At 35.6% G+C, this 16,845-nt stretch overlaps 1 long non-coding RNA gene across 4 annotated transcripts in view; it reads left to right on the top strand.

The window, feature by feature from the left end:
* LOC143661539 (uncharacterized) overlaps positions 1 to 16,845 on the top strand; it is a 416,410-nt gene that overhangs the window by 8,104 nt on the left and 391,461 nt on the right. For all 4 annotated transcript variants that reach the window (XR_013164667.1, XR_013164665.1, XR_013164668.1 and 1 more), the window contains exon 2: positions 11,548 to 11,647. This is a non-coding gene — a long non-coding RNA (uncharacterized LOC143661539). The remainder of the gene's footprint in view (positions 1 to 11,547; positions 11,648 to 16,845) is intronic.

Genomic DNA, 16,845 nt, shown 5'->3' with positions numbered 1-16,845 from the left:
ATATCTTCCAACATAGCCCCAGCATAGTCCTTTCTAGGTATGTATGCAAGAAAAATGAATGTGCATTCTGGAAAAAGACATATGCAAGAATTTGTATAGCAGCTTTATTCATAAAGGCGAAAACTGGAAATAACCCAAATGTTCATCCACAGGAGAAAGGATAAATTAACTGTGTATTCATACAATAGAATACTACCCGGTAATAAAAATAACAAACTACTTGCATCTGCAACGAAATGGATGATTCTCTCAGCTGTTACATAAGCAAAAGAAAACAGACACATGAGAAGACAGGTTCTGTGATTCCATTTACGTAAACTTAAGAACATTCAAAGTCATTCCAAGGTGATAGACCTCAGAAGAGTGCTTGTCTGGATATTGGGAGATTGCAATGACTAGAACGGGGCATAAGGAATTTTCTGGGGTGAGGGAAATGTTCTATAATCTACATTGATAGATATAGTAGTAGCAACTGGACATGACTATTGCACACTTGAGATGTGGCTAGTCCTAACTGAGAAACCCTGTAAGTATAAAATTCACGTAGGATTTTGAAGACACTATAAAAACATAAAATATCTCAATATTTTAAATTGTTTACCTGTTGAAATGACATTTTGGAGACACTGTTTTAAGTAAACTGTTACTAAAGTTAACTTTATCTGTTTCTTTTTACTTTCTTAATATGACTACTAGAAAATTTAGTATTTTATTTCTATCTGACAGAGCCATTCTATATTTTCATTCTGGGGGTTATACAGATCTTGACATCTGTCAAAATACCTCAGGATATACAATTAATATTTACATATTTTAGTGCAGGTAAAATTGTATATCAATAAAATACTGTGAGCATAAAAAGACTTGGAGGCAGGAAGACCAGGTAGTTATCAGGTTACTGCTGTAATCCAGGTCACCGGGCAGTGTGGTGGCAATGGAGTGAGAGAATGCATGCGGGTTTAACAAATATTCAGAATGTAGAATTAATGACTCTGTGATTAATTTGGTGTGAATGCTTACCATGGCACATTCAAGGATTATTCTGATTTCTGGTTTTGTCATTAATAAGCTGTTATGAAATATATTCATGTCATATATAGAAAACCGTCTCCAAGTTAAAATTCTCAAGGAATTCTGCTTTTGCCCCTATAGAGAGTGTGGGGAGGGAGGTAGCTCACTTATGTAATGAATTTACAAGGAATTAAAAATAGAGGGTAATTCCATTGGGTGAAGGTCACTTGGGCAACCCTCTCATATCCCTGAGAATTAAAAGGAGAAATCTGTGATGGTTCAGAGGGGGCTGACTGAAAATGTAGGAAGCAGAAGAGAAACAGTAGGGAAGAATGGAGATGCTTTAATAGGATTTTAGAGCTGTTTAATAGCATCATGCTTGACATAAACAGATGTTAATTCCCATAGAAAAATAAATTGGATTCAAATAAAATGTTGGCTCAGGGCCAACGGGCTACGGGTGGGTATGAGATGTCCACAGCGCTGAATCTCAGGAAAGAGACCACTGGTTACTCCAGCCAGAGTAAGAACTATGTCAACAGTTTCTCCACTCTGTACAGATATCAGAAAGTTTGCGGATGAGAGGGCTACATGTGAAGATGTGATTTGAGGGAGCCTCAGGCAGAAGGAAGAGAAGTGAGGGAAAAGTGAGCAGGCACTATGGGACTGGAGATCTTCATTGACTTGAGCCTACAGTCCCCTTTGACAGAGCGGACTCAGTTCCCTGTCTTCCTTGTCCATTTGTGGTAGCCCTTTTGCTAAAAGCTGGGTCTTGTCTCTTTCATCCCTAGACTTCTGCTTTGTACTCTTAGACCTTGCTTGCTCCCTTCACCAGATGGAAAACTAACAAACAGCAGTTATGTACTGTTCCTCAGCTCAGTTTCTACCCTGTCCAATAAACATGTCCTACTTGCTAAAGAAAAGATGAAACTATTGTATAACAAGGACAAAGCATGTCCCTGGCTAACTGTCATGTGAATCTGGTGTGATGAGAAGGGGTGACTCTTGTGATACCTTGCAGAACATGGGACCATGAAAGCATGCACATTCCAGGAACTTTGTCTCTCTTCTAACCTGTTTGCTCTTAGTTGAATGAGAGAAGTTGAGGTCTTGCATCACTGTAAATAATTCTTGTGCATTTAGTAATTTTCAAAAATCCCATCGTGAATTATACAACCTTTAGATTTTAATGTATTCATCTGGTTTCTTTAGTTTGAAACTTTTTGATCAAATCTGTGCCCTTCTGTCCCATATTCCTTAAGTGATGTTCTTTTAGGATTCTTCACCCCTTCTTTCTCTGTGGCATCTTAATTAATTAAAGAAAAATATAAACTGCGAAATGTCTGACTGTCACATTGCCAATCTCTTTCTGGCTTAGGCTTTCAGATATAAATTAAGAAATTGCTATGATGTTCCTCAACGGATTAATTTTAAAATAGAATCTTCATTGAAAAACAAATTACTGCTGTTTTATTTTTAATGATTGCCTAAATGTGAAAACTCATAGTTCTAGGATATATTGACTTATTCTTATTTTAGTATGAAAGAAGACCAGAGCAAGTGAAAGGTATCACTGGATATTGAAGTTCCACAGAAACAACAGTTTTTCCTTCTTATGAAATAAAAATCTTCAAGGAAAGTAAATACTATAAGACGTCTTCCACAAATTAAACCACTTGTGAATGACAGTGAAGACTCCTGATGTGTAAAATAAGTGCCTGCATGCGTAACCAGATCTTAGGGAGCCATGGGCCATGGGAAGATGCTGTAATAAGGAACTTCATATATACCTGCCAAGATTTTGCTATCTACTGTATCAATCATTGTGACAATCCTTTCTCACAACCAAATTCTTATTTCTATCCCATTCATTATTCTTTGTGGAGATACTAATGAGTAGTGAAATGCCCAGTAAAATGCCTACATTGTAGGAAGGAGGGAAAAGTAAAGGTTCTTAATAAGGCAGCATGGGAAAGTTGGTTCCTCCTAATGTTTCCTGAAACAAACTAATAGGGCCCATCATTGGATACAGAAATGATACCATTTTCATCACAAGGATCCGTTATGATTTACTTTATGACTCTTTCTAGAAATAGTCCTTAGGTAAATAAAGTCATTTTTACTCTTAAACTGAAAGTACCTTAATTTACACCACTGGTAATTTCCAAGAAAAATGTTCTGTAGCTTCTGCATTGTTACTGCTATCGGGACCATTGGGATCTGGAGAACTAAAAACACCCCCCAGAAAATCAAACAATTAGGGGATATAGATTCCTGGCCAGGAACCATCTCAAGAGATTTTTTTTAAGAGAAACTGTTTGTGGTGAGACTCAGGCAGTGTAAAGCTGCAGCCCTTCCTGGGCAGAGGTAGAGCTCTAGCTGAGATTTAAAAGCCTTAACTATAACAATATAGGTTTTTCTCCCCAGCTCTCTACACCTCCTTTATCCCTGACAATCCATATACAGAAAGGGGCAGGAAGAGATTTTTTCACACTGTCTTCTTCAGGGCTTTTCCTCCCTTTGATGGGCCCTAACCAGAAACCTCAGTGTTCAAGGCCATTGTACCCCAAGTTCTAAAACCCTGCTATACATATCAGATAGGGCAGACAATAGTCCCACAGTTTTACCAGTAGTATTTCGGCTTGCAGAGGCTATCATAGGTCCCAACTAAATTGCTTCCCACCTTTAAGGAAGGTGCCCTAAAGAAAACCTTCAGGAAAACAGAAGGCAAAAAGAAAGGAGGCAATGCTCATTATGCAAATGAAAGGTCTTTCAGAGCTCTCCTGCACGGAGGAGATAAGGCCCCCAAGTGGGAGAAGTACTGACTTTTTCAGCACATCTCAGATCATGTCAAATTCTTTCTCAATAATGCCACCCTACGATTATCAATAATTTTCTAAACTTATGCATAATGTTCAACATACATCCCCCTTTGTTAAATCAGAAAAGGCTTCTATTTTTGGCTTTTTGCTTATTCTTTCATTTTTTTCCTGGTAACTCTAGATGCTTAGGTAGTCATCTTAAAGTCCAAAAAAAACACACAATCACCCCTTTTTGTTCTCTCAGTGTTTAATGCAGGAAGAAGCTAGATTAACAGCACTGAAGATCCTTTTGTTACAATGACCCCCTGCCCTTGACTCTTCTCATTCACACAAAGCCTAATGAATTTTCAGACTGTTTAGAAACTCAGTTTTGTGAAACAGATTTAAATCCCAATAGGTAAAATTGGAAAATAAACAGAAGTTCAGAGTACTATAAGAAGACATAGTGATTACTTTAATAGTACTGGGCACTTAGAGAAGTGTTTGCTTGTGAGTTAATATGGTTACTGCAAAAGAAACATAACAGAATTAATATATTCAAAGGATGGTGTGTTAGTTTGCAAGTTACTGGAAGGCAATATACCAGAACTGGAATGGCTTTGAAAAAGGAAAATTTCATAATTCACAAGCTTATAGTTCTAAGAAAGTGAAAGTGCCCAAATTAAGGCAACAACAAGAGGTTACCTTCATTCAAGAAAGGACGATGGGTCAGGAACACCTCTATCAGCTGGGCAGTCACAAGGCTAGCATCTGCTGGTCCCTTGCTCCTGGGCTCTAATGCTTTCAGCCTCTGTTCCTGTAGGGGTTTTTCACTTTACTTCTCCAGGGCTGGCTTTCATCTCTTCACTTCCCTTGGCTCTCTCCAGGTTCTGGCCTGCTTAACATCTCATGGTAATGTCTGCTGGGCTCCAGGCATCTCCAAACAACCTTGTTTCTGTTCTCCATATGTCCACATCTGTGTCTGCTCTGCGGTGAAGCTTCTGTTGGCTCTGAGGCTTCTGTCATTTCTGTCAGCTCTGAAGTCTGTCTCCAAAATGCTTCCTCTTTTACAGGATCCAGTAAACTGATCAAGACCCAGCTGGACTGGGTGGAGTCATATCTCTGTGTAATCCAAGATCACACCCACAAATGGGTATATCACATCCCCGTGGAGATAATCTAGTCAAAAGTTTCTAAGCTATAGTATTGAATCAGGATTAAAAGAAACATCTGCTCCCACAAGATTGGATCAGGATTAAAACATGGCTTTTCTGAGGTTACATAATACTTTCAAACCAGCACAGATGGATATCATTGAACAGCTGCCGTTTGAAGTAATACATCACCATGTCTCTATGGCTCTAAATCTTTTGAGGCAGTTAGGAAAGGAGAAGTGACCCTAAGACCCATAACAAGAAGTTCCTTTGGATGTGCACACCTCGCCCTTACATAGGTTGGCACCTAAATTGTACCAATGAAAAGTGCAGTTTATCAATCCCTCATTAGCATAATCAGAGGGGTGAGGGCCCCTCCACGTCCTTATAATGTAAGTTTCCCGACCTCAGACTGCTTCTCCTCCTTTGGGGAATGCTCATGTTTTAATCCTGATCCAATCTTGAGGGAGCAGCTGCTGCTTTTAATCCTGATTGAACACTGTAGGTTGGAGAGTTGTGATTAGATTATCTCCATGGAGATGTGACATACCCAGTTCCACCTCCTTTGAGCAAGTACTTTCACTATGCATTAAACTTTTTTGGCTGTGCACACTAACTAGTCCTTGGATTCTTCCTTGCAGCTGAATCAAGAACGTCATGGTGCCAGCCCTGGTTGAGGTCTCCACCTCTCCAAAACTTCGTGGGGCTCTCTGGCATCACTTTCATAGCTCTATGGGAAATTCTCTCTATGGGAATTACATTCTGAGTAATGAATTTAAAAATAAGACTTTTACTTGCATAATATTTTTCATTCGTGTACTTTTTCACTAAATCAAATCCAAATTACTGAAACATCTCTCCTATAGAGAAGAAATCACCAGACACCACAACAGCCTCAGGTATCAGAACTCTAGGCAGATCATGAGAGTACACTGGATTCTCCTGAAGACTAAAGAAATAAAGGAGATCCAAAAAATATATGTATATAAAATTGAAAATACAATAGAAAATCCAAGTAGAAAATCCTGGCTGGGCAAAAAAGGATGAAACTGAGTTTAATGCAAAATTTGAGACTCCACAACTAAGCAAAAAGTTGGAAACTTTGAGTTGGACATAGGATCTTTGAGAATCTCTGAGTCATGGGATTCTGAGATGATTAGGTTTTTCTGTCTTGTCCAAAGGTGGGAGGAAGCCAGTGATTGAGGGTGCTGAAGGAGTTCATAAAGTAATGCTTTTATTTTCCCTATCGAAAGACTAATCCAACCTCAACAGATACCACAAGGTTTATTTAAAAGAATGAGCTTTGAACTTTTAAACATATTCCAACAAGAGGAGTTCCACATTTTTTTGTGAAACATGGAAATAGCGAGAGAGCAATCAAATCACTTTCTAAGGTTTCAAAATTTTGAAGGGACCGTTTGTCATGTTCATCAGTTGATGTTTCAACATATGTGTCCTGTTGTTGATAAGAAAACAATCATTATAGTTGTACCTTGTTAATCCAAACATCTGTTTTAATCATTCAAATACTTACATGTACTAGGCATGTACTAATATTCATTTAATCCCTTTCTTCATGTAAACATAATTAAAATAGTTTGTATTATGAAAAATAACAAGTATTATAAAAATAGAGACTAATAGTATGCACATAGTACCCATTAAGATTAAGAAATCATCCCAGTATTTTCACATTTGCTTCAACAATTCGTTTTTATTTTGTTTTCCCTTTGCATAAGTCTTGTAAGGCAAATGCAAGATATTGTTCTACCCCTGCATTGTTTCATAGGTATCTCTAAAAATACAGACATTTTCATATAAAATCACAATGGCCTTATCATACCTAAGAAAATTCATAATAATTCCTCGATATCACATGATACCATAAATAAGTCCATAAATAAATTTCTCAGGTTATTTTAATAGATGTTTTTGCAGTTTCTTTAATTCAAGATACAAACTGCTTCCACACTTACATTTTTTGGTTTGACTCTAAAACAATTTTGATGCATAGCAGTTCCCCATTTCCCCTTGTTTTGTTTTTTAACAGTGTTATTGATACATAATTTACCTACCATGACATTCACCCATTTTAAGTGGAGAGTTTGATTAGTTTTAGTTGATTTATACTGTCATATAACCATCACCACATATATTCTCAAGCTCCTCCGTTGTTCCCAAAAGTTCCCTTCAGCCATTCTACCATCATTCCTCCTTCTACCCTCAGCTGTCAGCTAATACTAATCTACTTTCTTTTGCTAGAGTTTCACCCTTTCTAGAAATTTTCTATAAATGTATTTATATATTATGTAATATTTTCAACTGACTTTTCTCACTTAGCTTGATGTTTTTGAGATTCACCCATGCCGTTGTGAGTATCACTAATATTTTCCTTTTAATCACCCAGTAATATGCTATTGTAAGGATGTACTATATTTTGTTTAGTTTTTGCCAGTTGATGGATATTTGGGTTATTTCCCATTTCTTTATTAATTTGAATAATGTTTCTAGGAACATTTGTGAATAAGTCTTCATATCAATATTTCATTTTCATTTCTATCAGGTAGACACCTAAGAGTGGGAATTGCTAGATGAAATGAGAAGTACAAGTTTAGCTTTGAAAGAAACTGAAACTGCCAAACTGCTCTCCAAAATGGCTATACCATTTTATATACCTAGAAGCAATGTATAGTATTCCAGTTTTCCACATCATTTTACTATGTCAGCATGCTGTATAATCTTTCTTATTTTCTTAAACATACTAACAGGCAGGTAATAGTATCTCATTGGTTTTAATTTGTATTTTCCAAATAATTTCCTAATATTGAATGATGCCAAGCATTTCTTCATGTGTTTCTTTGTCATTTGTATATCCTCTTTGATGAAGTGTCCATTAACGTTTTTTCCCAGTAAATGCCATTGACTTATTGAAGAAACTGGGTTTGCTCTCTTATAAGATGTCCTGCATTCTGAATTTATTTGTTTGCCCCCATGCCATTTAACATATACATTATTTTCTGTATTTCCTGTAAAGGGAAATTATCTCTGAAGCCTTAATTAGTTTCAAGTTCAACTTTTTTGGTCAAGGCCACTTTTACTGGTGATGCTATGTGCTTCGCATGGGATCACATCAGGAGGTTGCCACATCTTTCTTTAATGATCCTGACATTGATCAATGGATCTCTCCACTGTAAATTTCCTCATCAATCTTTTAACTAATGATTGCTGTCTGAATCAATTATTTCATTGAAAGTTGCAAAATTGCGATTTTAAAAATTTCTTCCATATTTAGTAACTGGTATTTTTCTGTAAGAAAGAATATCCATTAACAGTTCATAAAAGGAAAGACAGAATAGATGCCTAATTCACTCCTTTTAATTTCCAATTTTCAATTCGGTTGTTGGTACCCTAGTTATTTACGAAGTTCTTTGTTCTTATTGTTGTTTGTTGGGTTTTTCTATTGAAAATAAGTATCATCAGAAATTCATAGTTTTCTATGTATTTTGTGGATTTCAATTACATGCATTCATCATTTTTCTGATTATTTTCATGCGGGTTCCTGCATGTTGATATCTTCCTTGCTTTCTGGCTCAACAAAATTATTATCAGTTCCTCCTGCAGACCTGGAATCCAGCAGACATTCCTCAAAGGAGTAGAGGGAATCATATTTAGGGTGAAGATTTCCTTATTCTTATTAGATTATTGTGACTTCTCAGTTTTTCAATGGCATAGTTTTAAAGGAAAAGAAATTTCATTTTGATATCCAATACAAATCATCATATAACATCGTTTTATGTTATACTTTTATCATTTTTTCTCACTCTAAAAATCGTGGCTTCTAACATTAATATCCTTTTAGGTATTACATTTTTGATATACTAATATTTTTTAAATAATAAACTATGATTGCAAGTAGACTAATACAGTATGTTCCTTAAGCCTGTATAGCAGAGTACTGTGCTCTGAAGTCACTTTAAAAATCCCTTCTCTATTTCATATGTCACAACTTGACATTTCATTATATTCATTTGATTTTGTTTGATTACAGATGTTAGTGATTGATTTTTCCATATAATTTTATTTTTAACAAAAATTATATATTAAAGTTTATTCACAAATGTCTCACTTTTATCACCATCTTCTGCTTCCATTCCCACAAAAATAGGAAATTACCATTTGTATTAGATTTTGGTCTGTCTTTCCAATATTTCTTTCTATATATATATAACAAATTTTCATTTATACCCATATCCTACCTTTAAATACATAAATCAATATAAATATAAGATATAGATAAATAATTCTGTCCCTTGCCTCTTTCAGGTAACAATACATTCTGAGCATCTCTTCATACCAGTGTATGTACCTTTTTATAGCTGCATAGTATTTCATTGAATGATATATCACCATTTAATAATTTAGACTTCAATAGAGGTTGGATATATATGTGCACATTCATATATCATTGCATTTCCTTTTCTATAAAATGTTTTCCATGCATTTTTCAATCAAGTTGCATTGGTACATTTGCAACAAACATGCAACTGAAGTGACACAGTGATTAGAACCTCTGGAGCGCTTGTAAGTTTTTAACAAAAGGTCTGCAGAAAATGAACAAAACAATAACAACAATAAAACCATACTTGATTTGTAGTGTTTGTTTCTTTCCATGTTGTAAATATCCCCATGATGGCTGCATCGAGTTATCAATGTGAAGTCACTGAGCAATAGAGTTGGGCAGAGAAGCTTCCAATCACAACCTGACTCCAGCTGGCACACCACTGGGTAACCAGACCGGCTCTCCACCTTTTCCTATGGCCCTAAAGGCCATCCTGTCTGCATCACATTCGTAAGCAATCTTGCCCAATATTTGCCCTTTGGTAAGCCAGCAGGGAGCAATGGTAGATGATCAGAGGAAATACAGAGGTCGAGTTTGGGGCTATATCCCCAGTTCCTTCCCATGAGGTCATCACAGACTCAGTTCCTTGGCAGTGCCCTTAGCAGGAGGTTGTCTTCTCTCTCTGCCTCCCTCCTTTCTCTCTCTCTTCCAGGTTCTGGTTTTTGCTCCCCTATCTCCTTCAAGCCTAAAGAGCTAAGTGGTGCCCAGTTTTTTGGCTCCATTACCACGTATGACTTCTGAATTCTGACAGACCTTTGCAAATTGTCTCATTTCAAACAATCCTCAAAATACCCTATTTGAATGTGCAATCATTTTCCAACTACCGTATTGCCCAAGCCAGAAGCAATGAAGAAAACGATCAATATAAATCTCAAGATGAGTTCCAACTTATTTATAAAATAGTCACCAAAGAACACGTGTCTCCAATGATACTGTAAATTTATGGATATTTGGTAACTCACTCATTCCTTTTTTACCATATGTTTTTTCTATAATGCTGTCCACATTGTACTGTCCTATAAATACAAATGAATTTAGCAGCCATTGTCTAGCACAAAGAAAGATATGTTCTTTTTTAAAAAGTGCATTTCTCTATATCTAGGTGGAATTTAAGTGTGTAAGAAATTATGCTTCTATGAGAGAGAGTATTCTTAAGGAGGCTGCTCCCTTAATTTCATAACAAAATTTGGGCTTTTTTCTTGGATTCTATAACAGCAATTTGAAAGACTCACCACGAGTTTATTTTACTTAGATCATTTTTTGACCTTACTTCAGAAAAGACAACCAGCCTATTTACTCTTTTATGAATATGTCATTATTATAATTATATTTTAAATTAATTAGTACAGCACTTTGCCATTTAAAAAATGCTTTCAGATTGCAAGAGTAGTTCAGTGGTAGAATTCTCACCTGCTATGCATGGTTTGATTCCCAGTCCATGCACTTCCCCCCAAAAATCCAAACAAGCAATCAAACAAACAAAAATTCAACAAATGGTACTGCAATAACAGGATGCTCACATGGAAAAAGAATGAAATGTGACTCCCACCATACAGCATACTAAATAAATAAAAAATTAATTAAAATAAATTAAAAAATGCTTTCATATGTTATTTTATTCTTAAATGGTTTGCAGAGGGTTTGAAATGATTATATATTTTTTCTGGGTTACAGAAGAAATAAAAACCGAGCTAAATTACCGTAACTTTCTAAGAACCAACATTTGCCAAAGGAGGGATAAATTTGGATAAAATCTGGGCCTTCTACTTCTAATTCCAGTGTTCTTTTCAGTCAATATTGTTAAAAAAAAATACAGCTACAATAAAACAAAGCAAGTGAAAATGCATGAAAGTTTCTAAAATCTAAAATTGCTTAATTAAAACTAAACACAGACACGAGTAGCAACTTCTATCTTAAAAGCACATGCTCATGTTACCCTGATATGTTGCATATATGACAGGAGGAGGGTATGGCATCCTTCCCATCTTCACCGGTGCCCCTAGGATGCTAGCCTTTAACCTCTCTGCACTTCAGATGCCTCCAGTGTTAGCGAAAATAATAATTCCTTAGAATAGTGTGGGCTGAGTAGTAGAATTCCATAAATGACAGTGATGGCTGTAGTTACTGCTATAATTGCCACTACTATTATTCCATCTAATTCCTGATTGTCTTTTTTATGTAGGGAGCCAGCACCGTGCTCTTTGCTATCCCTGGAATTTCAACAGGGTTTGGGGTCAGAGATGGGTCTGGTGACCTTGCCTCTGATGGTTTCGTTGGCTTAGGTAAGTTACTTCAATATATTAAGATTCGGTTTATTAGTTAAAATGGAGATGACATTAATATGTATCTATGAGTATTCAATAATTGTATATGAAAAACTGTTTTGTAAACTGCGAAGTATCAAACATTATTGGTCTATATTGTAGGTTGAATGAAGAATTGTAATGTGAGCAAAGTAGTTACGAGTCATTTAAAGTTTCACACCATTATTTTGATTAATTCATAATCGAAATATGTATCTCAGACAAACAAATTTGTAATCATATGGAAAACAAATATATGAAGAATAATTTGCTGCTGGCAAGTACTTTAAAGTGGATATGAATAGAAAACGTTCAAAGCAATATATTCTGATAATTTACAAAAGCTTTTGCTAACCAGACGCAGAATCTGCACCTTTGCTTGACCTCCCCCAAAGCTAAATTGATACCATTTTCCTTTATTCTGCAATGTATGAGTCTTTCAAATTAATAATGTCACTTTCTGTTGGAAATGTTATTGGTAGATAATCAAAGGTCTGAACAGGCTTAGTAAATTTCAATAACTATAAAATCCCCTTGATTTTTCTTTTGGTCTATATAATTAGCTTTTTATTTCTTTATATATTGCAGTGATCACACCTTGAGACATCCATGGTATTAATATATTTTATCCACCAGATGGCACTATTTTCAAAGCAATAAAATAGCATCTCTAGCATGATGTAATTGAATGGAATACATTTATTTTTCTTTTGCTCCCTTCTCTCTCTCTCTCTCTCATTTTTCTCCTTTCAGCATGTGATTTTTGCATTAGACATTAACAAGAAATATATACTTGTAAAAATCAGTTTGAAAATAAAGCAGATTGATATGTCCAAACATGTATTTCATCCTTTCATAGTGAAGATGATATCAACCTAAATTTTTGATAAAATTGATAAAAGACAGAACCCAGGAAAAAGACATGGGATTTTTCCTAGGATTCTTTAATATCTCCTAAAAGTCCGCAAATCATTTGCAAAGAAAGATGTAGGAGAAAGAAGTTATATTAGCATGAAAGAACATGTTCTAAGCCACTTTCATCTGTGTGAATAATTTGCAGAAAAATGTATCCCCTGTGTTTGTATAAATAACAGAATTCACAGATGAGCCCAACTCTATGAGGGATCCAGTAGACAGAGCCATTCAACATTACAACAGAACTCATAACATCTTACCTTGGGGAAGGAGAAAAAAAACTGTCTGCAGCAGTCCATTGGCTAAAAAAATAACAATTTTCAATAAAGTTGTTCCAGGAAAGTAAGCCTGGAAACACATTATGTATTAACTGTGGGGAATATATAATGGAAGTTATACCCTATGCAATTTCTATCTTTTTATTTCCGCTTCTCTATATTTCACAGCAAACAGTATTACTTTCATTTTGAAAAATACAAAAACACACAAAAATGGTATTTAAAAAAAATTGATACTGGCTACATGTTTCCATCCTGTCTCTGGATTAACGATGGAGAACTCCAAGTGCTACAAAACTGAGTGTTGTACCCGAGTTGCTTACCACCCATTAGCCTGTTAGAAAACAAACCAGCTATTATGTCTGAAGAAACATTGATATAATGTTCACCTCCCTTTTCTCGACTTTGCCTGTTTCTACTTTCAAGTCCAGCAGCCATCTGGGAAACTGTATTCTATTATCCTGAAAGAAAGTCACCTGGCAATAAATTTAGATGATTTATTGAAGATCCAAACTTTAAGTTAGAAAGAGAAGTAGGTGTTAGGAAGTCAGAGACATCAGCTAGGAACATTAACAGAGCCACTGAATGAAGCCACTTGTGGCTTATCACGTGTGACTCTAAGGCCGGGACTCTCATGGTTGTTTGACATGTTAAATTGTGTGAGGGTAATAAAATCTTAGAGAGGTAGGGAAGAGAATGCCTTCACTGGTTTGGTGCCTCTTCCTAATTTTTTTTTTTTTTTGTATGCTGTATGGCGGGGATCCATTTCATTCTTTTTTCCATGTGAGTATCCTGTTATTGCAGCACCATTGGTTGAATTTTTATTTGTTTGCTTGTTTGGTTGATTTTTGGGAAGTGCATGGGCCAGGAATCGAACCCGGGTTTCTTCCATGGCAGACGAGAATTCTACCACTGAACCACCTTTGCAGCCCTGCCTCATCCTAATTTCACTAGACTTGCTGTGCTCCTTGCCAAAGGAATCCAAAATATGCTGGTGAGAACAATAAAATTTTACGATTATAATTTCATGGTGAAGTTCCGTTTTTGTTGAATATGTTAGATCTAAGGTTGTACTCTATTTTAACGGGTTGTTGAAGAATTGAAGGCAGTAATTTTCTTCAAGTGTACTAACCAAACAAATCTCTTTGAGTGGTGTGATTAATTCATTTGGGCAGCAAATATTTATTGAGCACCTACTATGTCTTATGTACTATTCTACATACTTGTAATATAGCAGTGAGGGAAGAAGGCAATAACGTGCTCTCAAAGACCTTTCATTGTATTGGAGGAAACAGCAGGGGGTCTATTATAATTGCCTTCGTCTTTTATTTTTTAATTAAACTAAAATCAAGTTATGGTATTTATAAAAGGCTTTCCAATTTCTTTCAAATATTTATTCTTTAACCATTTTCCTGACCTATACCGGCATTTTTTATAAAAATAGCAATGTATTAATATTGAGCTATACCATATTTTATAGATTTTGTGGTAGGTAGTATTTTCCCACAGACATGAAATAAAGCAAGACTATTTGTTGCTGATAAATTATCTGGAAACCATTTTCTCTATTGAACTATTTTGATATATACAGGGATAATATAATACCTCTAGTTTATTTTCAAAATAGACATAACAGTTTCTTCTCTTCTAGAAGATGCAGTCAACTTGTTAATATCAAAAGGATTTCTGTTGTGTTATTTGAAATTGTGGATTTGTCCTAACTCACACATCCAGTCATCTTTCCTCAGTTTTTTCTCTTGACATTTTAATATGATCTCTGTGAAAATTAGTCCCTTTTCTGTTATTTTAGTTATCTTTAAATATATTTACCAAAATCATGGCATAAATAGAAGTAAAGAATGACATTATTTCATAGAGGAAAACAAGTATTCCTGGAAAACTAAGTATCTCTTTAGGGATATTTCAGAATAAATACATAGATTTCATACTTAGTCAATCATTGTTTCTGACATAAAGATTAATAATGCATGTGCTTGCTAAGGTGACTGCATTTAAAGTGAGTTAAAAATCTTGCTAAGGTAACTACTTTTAAAGTGAGTTAAAAATCCAATCATCTTAACTATTCTTAGCTATTACATAAGAAATTAATAAGCAGAGATAAATTAAATGAAAATGCTTTTTCATTAAATGCATTAAATGCTAGAAAGGATGAGAATTTTTAGTCCATGTGCATTTAAAAAAATTGTTCTTTATCTTAAATATTAGCTGCTTTATTGATAATGGATATTTCATATTTTAGTTTGGAAATCTTTAAAAATAAGTGGGTTAGTTTCTTTTTCTTTTACCATATCTTTTTTTATTTTTGCTGTTTTTCCACATTGCTCTTTCTTTTCATGGTTCAATAAACAGTCCCTGTTTCTGGAGGGCAGGGAAAAGTTAGTCACTAAAATGCTTCTGAGACAGTGTTTTTCCATTTTTTGACCCTTTGACATTGAGTTCTATATCCATAAATGTTTTCTCCCTTCCTTTTATTGCCTCTTTCCTTTCATTTGATGAATGCTGGATGTTTTTGGATTCAACTTCTAGATCCCTGTGTCTCAACCCTCTCTCTTATGTTTGTCTTTCCCTCTTCTTCCTTCCTTTCTGTTTAGATTCGTCCATCACTGCACTTCTCAACTCCCTTCCTTTCTTTATGGCTTCGTAATGTTAAACTGCATGTGGTCTCTAAACACATCTTGTCCCTACGCACATGTTGCAGATGGTGTTCCTAAACTTCTATTCCTCACATGTCTTAACTTCTCCCTCATTCTTCTAGTCATATATCAAATGCTCCTTCTTCATAGAAGACTTTTCTAACTCCTACATGAAAACTTAGCAGCTTCTCTCATGCCTCCATTCACTTTGTACCCAATAGCCAGCATGTTACAATATCACGGCATTGTTTTACTTTCTCCAGTGAGTCTCTGTTGAACTGTGACTCCTTGAGGACTGGGACTGTGCATTTTAAATGTTTAATCTGTTTTATCTTTCATCATTTTTTTATCTTTGGTTCTCTAGAGGTCACTTGATTGCTCAGTAAACGTATTTTGGCATAACTTCTGTACCAGATACTGGGCTGTCAGATGTGGAAACTCATGTCAACAAGGATTCTTAAGCACTGCTTCCTCTGTATGACATAGTTCCAAGTGCTGCAGGGGCTGCCGGGACAAGGGGAAGGGACAGCTCCTGACCTTCAGCAGCTTGTGTTTTTTTATAGAGTGAAAACAAACTTGAAAGGATTGAATAAGAACTGGGGACTAGCATATAATTAGTTTATAAAAGAAAGGGAAAACACTGCATTCTATCGGCATTAAGAAGGGATAATCACTATGAGTTGGTAGGCTTCAAGAGAGTTGTAAATTAGATTAAACTGGATCTCAAAAAAAAGAGGCAGAATTCAGAGAATAATACACCAAAAAGTCCTTTAAATAGTTAATAGTTAATCAGATTATAGGGGATAGGGTGGGGAGACTAGTTCCTGGTAGTTCATTGAATATCCAATCAGTTCAGTTGACTTGAGGGTTGTCTTCATAGAGGCTTGCTCTTACCAAGGAAAATGCCATATTGGACAGAGCAATAGAATTGGAGCCTGGCTGGACCTAGCTGTGAATCAAAATCTGTGGTCTCAGATAAATTACATAGATACTTTGTATCTGCATCCTTATTCATAAATTGGAGATGAGAAATCCTGCTTCTCCTGATGGTCATGTGAATTAAAATTACAATAATATTTGTAAGAGGTCCATTTCATAGGTGTAAAAGTCAATAAAAGTGAAAGCCCTCGGGAGGTTTCATGAGTGGTGTTTTTCCAGTTAGAGGGAACCAAGGTCAAACCAGGGACTTAATGTCTGTCTGATGAGATGTGTTGATTCAGCAGAAAACATCTAAAAACCAGTGTCGGTTCAGCTAAAGAGAGCTCCTAATCTGGAGAGCCTGATGTTTAATGCATGGCGTTTACTTGAGAAGGTCATGATAACCACACGT

Source organism: Tamandua tetradactyla, chromosome 17, assembly GCF_023851605.1.
Source record: "Tamandua tetradactyla isolate mTamTet1 chromosome 17, mTamTet1.pri, whole genome shotgun sequence".
Lineage (NCBI taxonomy): Eukaryota > Metazoa > Chordata > Mammalia > Pilosa > Myrmecophagidae > Tamandua > Tamandua tetradactyla.
Note: the sequence above shows the minus strand (reverse complement) of the source record. Positions and strands in the feature narration are given on the sequence as shown.